Source organism: Apium graveolens, unplaced genomic scaffold (genome assembly GCF_009905375.1).
Source record: "Apium graveolens cultivar Ventura unplaced genomic scaffold, ASM990537v1 ctg4426, whole genome shotgun sequence".
NCBI lineage: Eukaryota > Viridiplantae > Streptophyta > Magnoliopsida > Apiales > Apiaceae > Apium > Apium graveolens.
This window is the reverse complement of record NW_027418532.1, coordinates 59,878-72,219: the sequence shown is the minus strand read 5'-3', so window position 1 is coordinate 72,219 and position 12,342 is coordinate 59,878. Positions and strand designations below refer to the sequence as shown.

Below are 12,342 nucleotides of genomic sequence, written 5' to 3'. Positions count from 1 at the left end.
CTTATCAACGGCTGATTAGCAGAACATCCGTTGAAGCTTTCATCCGTTGATGACTTCATCCGTTGAAGGATGTTATCCGTTGAAGCTTTCATCCGTTGATGCTCTCATCCGTTGAAGGATGTTATCCGTTGAAGCTTTCATCCGTTGATGCTCTCATCCGTTGAAGGATGTTATCCGTTGAAGCTTTCATCCGTTGATGCTCTCATCCGTTGAAGGATGTTATCCGTTGAAGCTTTAGAGACATCCGTTGAAGCTTAGCTTCTCATCCGTTGAAGGTCTTTTAAGTCATCCGTTGATACCACTTCATTTATACAAAATTACAAGGCATGAAATATTTACAATTGGCCTTCCTATCTGCATATCATCTAGTAGTCAACATGACTCATAGTTTCTCTCAACTTCTAAGAATTACAATTTTAAATACAGAGACTGAAATATGCTACAATACTAGACTTATTTCTAAGTAAAGCTACACCATCAACGGATAGCCAAAGTGGTCTTATCCGTTGAGGCTACAGACACTAAATTTCTACTTAAGTGTTTTGTTAAACATATCATCAAACTAATGCACATATATTCCTAACATATGGTTATCGCTCAATGCTAAGACAAATAACAAATTAGGTTTTTATTAAACTAAGATATTATACTAAATAACATAACTAAGAGAGTTGAAGTTGAATTACTATATATGACAAACATGGAATTCTAACTTCATTAAATACTTCATTCAATAGCCTTATTGTTCTCAACCTTAGCATGTAATGGTGATGACACTAATCAGATAACACGAAACTAGTAAACGCCAACTTTCGTTGTACGAATACCCTACTACCAAGCATCCACAAAAGAGATAGAAGTTGAATAGACACCAATTATGCTTAGTCCTTATATGTCTATAAGAATTGAAAACATAACAGTTTATTGCGCAAGTTATCTATCGTGATTATATAGGGCAAGTAAGATGGTTAAAATTACCTACGAATCATGCATAACAAATATATGAACCTATGCTAGCATGGCAAGTTCTAAACCTCTATATTCACTGTCACTTCAATAGAGATTAACACGCTATCTTATATGTTAGCTACGCACATAAGATGAATAAGCACAACCAATACTAGGATATCAATCAATCATCACACACTAAGGTATCAAAACAATTAACTATTAAAATCCATAAGTAAATCCGCTAGAATTCCATGACAACGATTAGCCCATAATAGAACTCATCGTCACCATGGGTTCCAATGAAAGCATGGTATAAACAAGGTCTTAATAAACTGAATAATAATTAAAGTACGAATAAACGAGATCTAGGTTCAACAAGAACAAAAACGAGCATCCAAAGTTATAACTAATTTAAAGAATCACAAGTTGAAAACAAGATCTTCTTTTTCGGAGTTGTTTTGTGCTTATAGGTCTTCTCCTTGGTATCCCAATCTTCCCGGATGATGAAAACCCTATTTTTAAGTATATATAAGCCCATATTGGACCTGGACCCTTAAAAGTTAAAATCATCAAATTCCACTAAAAAAAGGCTTTTCCAGCGAAATCAGCGAAGTCAGCCGCGCATCAGCACGCGGCCGTGCGGCACCAGCAGGCGGGCGCCTCCTAGCAGGCGGCCGCGTGGCACTAGCAGGCAGGCGCCTGCAGCCTTTCTGGAAAATTCTAATTAATCTTATTTTTTCCATAACTTAAGTTCTACTCGTCAGAATTAGGCGATTCAACTGCCCACGCGAAGCTAACGAGATTCTCTACAACTTGAAAATGGCATAGGCTTACAATTCTGATCACTTTTCATAATATTTCCTTTAAAATCTCCTTTCTTCATTTAACTGATACCTGAAATGCAATAACAGAAAAACACATCAAAATACCAACAACTTGAGTCCAAAACACCAATTTAAGCTTGTAATGAAGCGTTCCAAGTGGATATAAAATCCACTTATCACAACCCCAAACTTGAATCGATACTTTTCCTCAAGCATAAACAGACTCAAAACTACAAAACAAACCTAATGCATGAATGCAACTACGTGAATGCAAGTAAATGATATTGCAATCGATCCCATCGTAATAACCATAACCAAATTAATAAGCCAATGCCTCTAAGAATGCAATGACTTAAAACATAATTCGAATAAATCCCACAAACCAACTCATAAACCAGAAACGTGCGTATGTGGAATGCTTAACAAATATCTCTCGATACTAGATCAATAACCATAACTTATCTATCATCGAAACAACCAAAATTTTATAAACAGAATAGACAATAAATGCATTATGACTCACAACACCTCCTTTCTACTAGAGTTATACAAGGATTCATGCTATTATTAAACACATAACAAAGATGCTTATTTGACCGTGCAATGAATGAGGTCCCAAAAGACTTATGCAATAATACCCATATAAGGAGCGTTAGGTTAGCGGATCCCAGACTATAAAAGCCTTAGGTCACTAGGCTCAAAGTCCCCTAGAACTTAATAACTCGAGTATTAAAGAGCTCACTCTTGATCAATTATGCATAAACACATACTTTTTTTTTCTTTTTTTTTCAACTGTTTCTGAATGAGTGTGTTTCGCTCCATCTCATTTAACCCTAGACTACTCATAAAAATATTAGCCGGCTACTAGCCATTTGACGCCTAGCCTTACAACAACTAGTAATGAAATCCAAGTTTTTCTCTAGATTAAAAAAATCAGTGTTTTTACGTCATTACGAGAATATCACAAATTCTAAATATAACCAAGTGATTATATCTCAACAACAAACAAGTATGATCATGATCTAGATCAAAAGCAACCCAATAAGACTTTGTGAAAAAATTGTTTCTGGCATGCAAATTAATTCATTAGGACTTAAACATCCCTCTATTCGTCGTCACCACACTCAAGTCAACATTAACTTATCAAATATCATAGTTCATCTTAAGGAATCATGCTAAATATGCAAGAAAATACAACTATATGAAATCACATAAAAACAAACAAATATGTCCTAAATGAACAATCATGCAAAAATATGAATGAACTACAACTAAACATGCAATATGAATCTATATGGACACACACACACTACTAGTCCTTACATTATCACCCCCAAACTTAAAATTTTCAATGTCCTCATTGAAGGTAATAATAAGGATTTCAGGCATACCTAGTCGTCAGAAAGATCACCCTCCTCGGGTAGAGGATCAGGTGGCCAATCAACCTCGACACCAGTGGCTCAGAAAATAATGCCCAAAGCCTGTGTCAAATCTGCAGCAAAACGACGGTGAATGTCGTGTATGGCCTCCATATGCCTAATTACTCGCTTGTACTGCTCATCACCAACACTAGTACTATCAACTACCTGCTGCACATGAGAAGAACCCTCTGTAGGCACGGGAATATCCGTCCAGCCACTCTCTACATCATCAAAAATATATCCCAACCCCTTATCATGGGGTGCACCTAAGAATGAATAACTCAAGTGATCTGGCATTCGGTTGAGCTCAAGTGTGGAAACATCTTCAATAGATGGCTCGAGACGCTCTTGAGAAATTTTCAGCTCTACTAACCCAAGAAAATGGAATGGCATATCCAACTTCATCTTCCACGGAAGTGCATTCAAAACCTGCAGTTGCTCTGCTCCTTTCTTGTCATCAATAATTGATTTATCCATTAAGGATCTCTCTAAGGTCTCTGACTTTGGCAATTGCTCTGTTCCAAATTCACGACAGAGTCTACCCACTCTACTTTAAAGCACTCCTCTTTAACTGTGGGTAACTTTATTTCCATGAACACATTAAAATTGACCTTCTGATCATGAACCTTTATCGTAAGCTCTCCTTTTTATACATCAATCATAGTTCGGCCTGTAGCCAAGAATGGTCTTCCCAAGATGATGGGAATCTTCTTATCTTCCTCAAAATCAAGAATTACAAAGTTAGCAGGAAAGATGAGTTATCCATCTTGACCAAGACATCCTCCACTATACCTCGTGGATAAGTGATGGAACGATCAGCTAGTTGTAATGACATGTATGTTGGTTTCGGATCAGGCAGACTAAGCTTCTTGAAGATAGACAAGGGCATTAGATTGATGCTAGCTCTTAAATCAAATAAACACTTGTCGAACGACAAGTTTCCAATGGTGCAAGGAATAGTGAAACTTCCAGGATCTTTAAGCTTCGGAGGCAACTTCTGTTGCAGCACAACACTGCATTCCTCTGTGAGAGCAACAGTCTCTAAGTCATCGAGCTTCACTTTCTGAGAGAGAATACCTTTCATAAACCTCGCGTAGCTAGGAATCTGTTCAAGAGCTTCAGTGAAAGGTATGTTGATATGAAGTTTCTTGAACACCTCCAAAAACTTCTCAAACTGCTTATCCAGCTTTTTCTTCTGCAGCCTCATAGGAAAAGGAGGTGGAGAATAGATATGTTTCTTCCCTGTATTATCCTCAGGTGGAGTGTGTTCCACAGTAGTCTTCCTTGGTTCCACCTCTGCTTCCTTCTACACTTCTTCTTCAGCCACAACTGCATTTTCTGAAACTTGAGATTTTCCAGTCTCTTCGGCTTGCTGAATTTAGGGGCTTGCGACCTTTCCAGACCTCAAGGTGATGGTGTTTATCTATTCTTCAACTTCCCTCTTGCCTGGATTTGTTTCTGTGTCACTAGAAAGCGTTCCAGGTGGTCGATTCAATAAGGCATTACCAATTTGCCCTATTTGGTTCTCCAGATTCTGGATAGAAATAGCCTGGCTTTGGCATATAAGAGCCTAGTTTTTGCACATAAGCCTCAACTCCTCCAATTCAGATTTTTCATTCGAAGATAGACCTGCATCATGAGTTTGTTGTTGAAGTTGGAGTTGTTGTCTTGGTGCAAATTGTTGCTGAAAACCAGGAGGGTTAAATTGTTTTGCTCCAAACTGTTGGAATGACTGTTGCATCGCATTCTGATTGTTGCTCCAGCTGAAGTTAGGATGATTCCAGTTGTCAGGATGATAAGTGTCTGGAACTGGTTGCTGTGATCTCTGAAAGTTGCTCACAAACTGAGCTGATTAACTAGATATAGTGCATTGTTCCGTCGCATGCAAACCTGCGCCTAACTCATAAACACTGGTAATCTGATTAACACCCAAGTAAGTCAGAGAATCGATCTTCATAGATAATTCCTTTAGTTGAGCAGTGATAGCCATAGCTGTATCCACTTCAAGAACTCCTGCTACCTTGCTCTGTGGCAATCTCTGGGCTGGATTCTGATATTTATTAGCAGCCATCAGTTCAATTAGATTATAAGCTTCCTCATAGCTCTTTGCCCATAATGCTCCACCTGATGTTGCGTCGAGCATGGGTCTTGACTGTGCTCCCAACCCGTTATAGAAGCAATTGATGATCATCCAATCAGGCATTCCATGATGAGGACATTTTCTAAGCATCTCCTTGTAGCTCTCCCAAGCTTCACACACAAATTCTCCCATTTGCTGTGTAAATTACGTAATAGCGTTTCTGAATACAGTTGTCTTCGCCATAGGGAAGAATTTAGTGAGAAACTTTTGAGCAAGATCTTCCCAAGTAGTAATCGAACCAGCTGGTAGAGAGTGTAACCAGCTCTTAGCCTTGTCCCTCAGAAAGAATGGGAACAGTCTCAGCTTCACAGCATCTTCAGAAACACCGTTAAACTTGAAGGTGTCACAGATCTCTATGAAATCCCTAATGTGCATATTGGGATCTTCAGTTGGGGAACCCCAAAACTGGATTGAATTATGCACCCATTGAATTATTCCAGGCTTGATCTCAAAGGTATTAGCTATAATAGCTGGCTGGACAATACTAGATTGAATTTCATTGATCTTGGGTTGAGAAAAATCCATCAAGGCTTTCGTTCGTGCTGCTGGATCTCCCATTGTAATGAGTACCTGAAACACAACAAATAAACCGTGAAAGTAAAAAAATCTAAGTCAATGAACTTTAACGACCACTGATGATAAGCACATAAACTAAAAATTAACACCGAGTCTCCGGCAGCGGCGCTAAAAACTTGTTAGGCACAAAACATGCGCTAATATTCACGCAAGTATACGCGTTCGCAAGTAGTATAAGATATAAATCAGATTCGTTCCCACAGAGACTGGTTTAGGTTAAGTTCAATTTATGCACCTATGCAACAATGTATGGTTATCGCTCAATTCTAAGACAAATAACAAATTAGGTTTTTATTAAACTAAGAGATTATACTAAATAACATTATCTAAGAGAATTGAGGTTGAATTACTATATATGACAAACATGGGATTCTAACTTCATTAAATACTTCATTCAATAGCCTTATTGTTCTCAACCTTAGCATGTAATGGTGATGACATTAATCAGATAACACGAAACTAGTAAACGCCAACTTTCGTTGTACGAATACCCTACTACCAAGCATCCAAAAAAGATAGAAGTTGAATAGACACCAATTAAACTTAGTCCTTATATGTCTTTGAAAACATAATGGTTTAATGTGCAAGTTATCTATCATGATTACATAGGGCAAGTAAGATGGTTGAAATTACCTACGAATTATGCATAACAAATACATGAACCTATGTTAGCATGACAAGTTCTAAACCTCTATATTCACTGTCGCTTCAATAGAGATTAACACGCTATCTTATATGTTAGCTACGCACATAACACGAATAAGCATAACCAATACTAGGATATCAATCAATCACCACACACTAAGGTATCGAAATAATTAACTATTGAAATCCATAAGTAAATTCGCTAGAATCCCAGGACAACGATTAGCCCCTAATAGAACTCATCGTCACCATGGGTTCCAATGAAAGCATGGTATAAACAAAGTCTTAATAAACTGAATAATAATTAAAGTACGAATAAACGAGATCTAGGTTCAACAAGAACGAAAATGAGCATCCAAAGTTACAAATAATCCAAAGAATCACAAGTTAAAAATAAGATCTTCTTTTTCGGAGTTGTTTTGTGCTTCTAGGTCTTCTCCTTGGTATCCCAATCTTCCCGAATGATGAAAACTTTTTTTTAAGTATATATAAGCCCATATTGGACCTGGACCCTTAAAATCGTCAAATTCCACTCAAAAAAGGCTTTTTCAGCGAAATCAGCGAATTCAGCCGCGCATCAGCACGCAGCTGGGCGGCACCAGTAGGCGGGCGCCTCCTAACAGGCGGCCGCGTGGCACCAGCAGGCGGGCGCCTGCAGCCTTTCTGGAAAATTCTGATGAATCTTATTTTGGCCATAACTTGAGTTCTACTCGTCAGAATTAGGCGATTCAACCGCCCACGCGAAGCTAACGAGATTCTCTACAACTTGAAAATGGACTAGGCTTCCAATTCTGATTACTTTTCATCAAATTTCCTTTAAAAGCTCCTTTCTTCATTTAACTGATACCTGAAATGTAATAACACAAAAATACATCAAAATACCAACAACTTGAGTCTAAAACACCAATTTAAGCTTGGAATAAAGCATTCTAAGTGGATATAAAATCTATTTATTATAGCAAGTAATCTCTTCTGAATCAATTTGACTGTCTCATGCATTTGTTGCACCAATTCCGGGCCTAGAATCTTTCTTTCTCCCACTTCATCCCAGCTGCTTGGTGATCTGCACTTCCGTCCGTATAAAGCTTCGTATGGTGGCATGCCAATACTAGTGTGATAGTTGTTGTTATAGGAGAATTCTACCAATGGCAAGTGGTCGTCCCAACTTCCGGTAAAATCAATCGCACAGCTACACAACATGTCTTCAATTGTTTGAATTATCCACTCGCTTTGACAATCAGTCTGTGGATGATATGCCATACTCATGTTTAACTTTGTGCCAAGACTTTCTTGAACTTGCTTCCAGAATCTCGAGTTAAATCGTGGATCTCTGTCCGAAACTACACATACAGGTACGCCATGTCGTAATACGATTTCACGCACATATAGGTGGACCAATCCGTAAAATGTAGTTTTGTGGGATATCCTAAAGAGACTTTAGGGTATTACTTTTACACCGATCATCGGGTGTTTGTATCCAGATATGCTACCTTCTTGGAAAAGGAGTTTATCCTTGAAGGAAACAGTGGGAGCAAAATTGAACTTGATGAAGTTCAAGAAGCACAAACTACTACGGATCAAGTGGAAACACCTATTCTGACTGAACAACCTTTTGTGGAACAGCCCATTCATAGATCAGGGAGAGTGTCTCGCCAACCTGAGAGGTAATATGGCCTTGTCATTGAGAATGACAATGAGTTGTCGATCATTGATAATGACGACCCTGTAACCTATAATGAGGCTATGAGTAGTGTTGACTCAGAGAAATGGCATAGTGCCATGAAATCCAGAATGGAATCTATGTATACAGTATACGAAAGAATGATTAGAACAGATGGCCAGGTGGAGACCTTTAAGGCCAGGCTTGTGGCAAAAGGATTCAAACAAAGGCAATGGATTGACTTTGATGAAACTTTTTACCTGTAGCCCTGTTAAAATCAGTTCGGATTTTGCTTGTGAATGCTGCTTACTACGACTATGAAATCTGGCAGATGGCCAGATGGTTTTCTTTCCAAGGGAAATAAAACCTAGTGTGTAAGCTGCTGCGAACCATATGTGGTTTAAAGCAAGCTTCTCGAAAGATGGAACATTCGTTTTGATGCGACAATCAAAGAGTTTGATTTTATCAAAAACGTAGATGAACCATGTGTCTACAAAAGGGTTAGTGGGAGCGCGGTAACATTTCTTGTATTGTATTGAATTAGAGTTGACACACATAATAACATAGCAGACCCACTCACAAAGCTACTTTATGAAAGTCACTTTGATCGTCATAAAGACAAGATGGGTATTAGATACCAGAGTGATTGGCTTTAGTACAAGTGGGAGATTGAAAGGAATATATTCTAAGTCCAATCATGTATGAGGATTTAGGAATAACTTTTATGTAATCTGTTTTGATTTCATTGATATTAATAACAGACTTATTTTGTTTTTATTACGGGCTTTATCTATTTAAGTGTTTAAATAAGATATACCATAGTTTAGAGTAAAGCTTTTTATGGATTATGATGAGATCATAATAGTGAGACCTAAAAAGATGATAACTCTAAACTTAAATAGTTCCTGGTCGTAGGATTACTAACTGGTAATTAATAATCCACAGAGATCGGTACATACTATACTTGCTTCATTATGAAGGATGTCTGTTCTCATAGACATTTGTGTGGTGACACTATAGCTAGTATGTAGGTGCTTATTATGGAATAAGTTCACTGAACATGACTCGCACAGCTGAACAACTGATGGAGTTCACTCACATGTCAGCAGTTGTTCACATAGTGATAGTTGTACAAGTATCCTTAGACTTGAGGTCATCATAGTCATCTTGTGTACACTGAACTATGCTTTGGTTTAGTTCTTAGTCTCCAGGGATAATTATTAGGGCTCTTCTGGGTATAGGAATTTGTACACGAAGATAGTGTATGATCAATAAAGGATCTACCCCTTCCAGTGAAGGAAGCGAATGTTCAAGGCTGATCCACTTATGCTAGTTCAGGAATCTCTGGCCAGAGTGAATGAAATTAGAAAGGAGTTTCTAATTTGCATAGAACTACGCAGAGTAAATGGTAAGCAAAGTGATTGAATTAGATAGGCTTGACACGAGATCCATGCCTTATATTTAATCGGGACATTGTAGGGTAGAAGGAGTTTATGGTACGGTAACTATTCACTGAATAGGTTCTTGGTATTCTAGGCAGTGAATTCATATTATCCGGATAGTCGCGATATGCTGAGAAGTATCCCTCACGATGTAGAATAAATGTGATTAATTAATTAATCATATTTAATAAATTAGAGAATTTATATAAATAATGATAAAATAGTTTTATTATTATTTATTTCTACTACCGGCTTAATATTGAACCTACATGGTCACACCATAAAAAGAGAATGATTTAATGGTGGAGGAATTAATTAATAATGGCTAATAATTATTTATTTATGAAATAAATAATTAATTGGAAAATTTAATAATTGATTAAATGAGATTTAATTGATTATAAATTAATTAAGAAAAGTTCTTAATATTATTAATTAAGGATTTAATTTTTGGAAATTAAATCAAGAGAGAGAATTATTTCTAAAGTGTTTAGAAAAAGGATTAATGATTAAAAGGTGTTTTAATTATTAATGAGAATAATAAATGGGATAATAATAATAATATTTATGGGAAAATTTCAGCTGAAAATTTTGCCTATAAATACACTATTATAGACCCTATTTTATTCTAACCCACATCAAACCCGAAAACCCAAAAAGTTTGGAAAACCCAATTCTCTCCACCTCCTTCCTCCTCCTTAACATCGTTTTCTTGGTGGATACCGGTGGAGTGCTTCACACTTGAGGAGCAACTGCTAAGGATCTCAGATCGTTGTCTCCGAATTATTTTAAAAGGTTAGATTCGATCCCTCGAATTTTTATTCATGATCTGTATGCTTTTATTTGGATTTTGTATGTGTAAAAGTGTTTTGCCATGCCCCCGCTACGTTAAAAATCCAACAATGGTATCAGAGCATAGGTTGTATGCATATAGATCTGTGGTAAAAATTTTAGAATTTTATGTGCTTGTATGAATTAATTATGATTTTTACAAGTTATATCATGGATTAATTTTGTCTGATGAGAAATCGTTTCTCAGAATTATTTTGAATGTTGATCTGGGTTCTACAAGTGTTGTAGATCGTCTGGGTATTTTTTTCAGAATTTTAGGATGTATAGATTTTTTATTATGAATTTTTGAAATTGTTGCAATTAAAATTCGTAATTAAATAATTATATATATGTATTGTATGTATATATATATGTACTGTATTTGCTCTGCATAATCTGTCTGCTGCGTGAAAGAAGACAGAGTTGTCAGGCACGCTGATCGAGAAGAAAAAAAAACAGGCGGCTGCTTAAAAACAAAAAAAAAAATTAAGGGTGTCGCGCATTCCGGGAATGCGTTACACCGCTGTGACGCATTAACGGAATGAGTTACACCTTTTAAATGGCTTAAAAGGCTGTAACGCATCACCGGAATGCGTTACAGGGCTTGTAACGCGTTCCTGTAATGCGTTACTGCCCGTCTGTTAATTTTGAAATTGATTTTTTAGGAGTTTCGTAACTCCGTTTTAGGCGTGCAATATACCGTTGGATTCGTTTTTCCGAGACGGATCTAATGGAGTGATCAATTTTAGTTTATATAAAAGTTTTGAACTGTTTATATTTCCATGAAGTGTTTTAAAGCTATTTTTAACTGTTTTAGTTGCTTTTAAATGCTTCATGTGATACATAGAGATGTATAATGCTTAGACCTATATGCTAGATGATATAACATGCCTACCTTGATGTTTATTCATGTTTATATATGTGATATATGCTTAGTTTATCATGCGATGATAGATTTAGGTGAACTTAAATGAACATAAGGCGTTTGTTAGACAACCTAGTATAGTGAAATTGTTTCATAACCTTAAGAATAATATTATGAATACAATCATGAGATTCTTGTGTTTGTGAAACACGTAATTGAATATGAATTTTCGATATGAGAGAAAGGATGATTCTGTCAACAACAGATTTCTATCTGTAAGAAAGGGTTATTAAGTGACGCCTCTTGACAATGCTCCACCCGATCTGGGAATCATCTGATTATTGATTATTGATTTGAAATATTTAATTTAAAAGGAAGAATCTCTTTATAATATGATTATGATTGTAACATAATATAATCCCTCTAAAATTAAATAATATCAAGTAGTAATTGGCCAATGACACAACGGGCTTGTGTCGGTCATAGCCTTCCAACATGATAGAAAAGTAGTTCTTATTTTTAAATCATTGTCGTTTCGTGCCACAACCGAGGGCTTTGATTTCGATGTAAGAAATACTTGTCTATTACATAGAGATGTGTACATTGAATAAGAATCTAAAGGTCGTTACGTGCCACAGCCGTGGGCCTTTGGGGACTGATTCAATTGTACGGAATGTTGGGTTAGACTTGACTTAGAATATTGAGTTTGTCATGCCACAGCCGTGACTCAATTATTCAAGAGGCTAAAGTTTGATTAGGGAATAACATTAGATGTAATTGACAAGAGTTGTCTGCCTATTGAACATTACATGGCGTTTCGTGCCACAGCCGGGGTTGTGTAATGGAATGTAGGATCCCTATTCCCACTAGCATTATGAATGCTTAATTTTTCATGTAGGGGGTTGAATAAATTAGGAAAACTAGTGGGAGCCACTTATGAATAAAGACCCGATTCATATAGTGTTTTGAAATGAAATCGAATATTTG

General features: G+C 36.8%; 1 non-coding gene across 1 annotated transcript; it reads left to right on the top strand.

The window, feature by feature from the left end:
- The first annotated feature begins 5,397 nt into the window (after positions 1–5,397).
- Positions 5,398–5,504, top strand: LOC141701837 (small nucleolar RNA R71). Its single transcript, XR_012566917.1, has one exon. It is a non-coding gene; the product is annotated as a small nucleolar RNA R71 (small nucleolar RNA).
- The last annotated feature ends 6,838 nt before the right edge of the window (positions 5,505–12,342 follow it).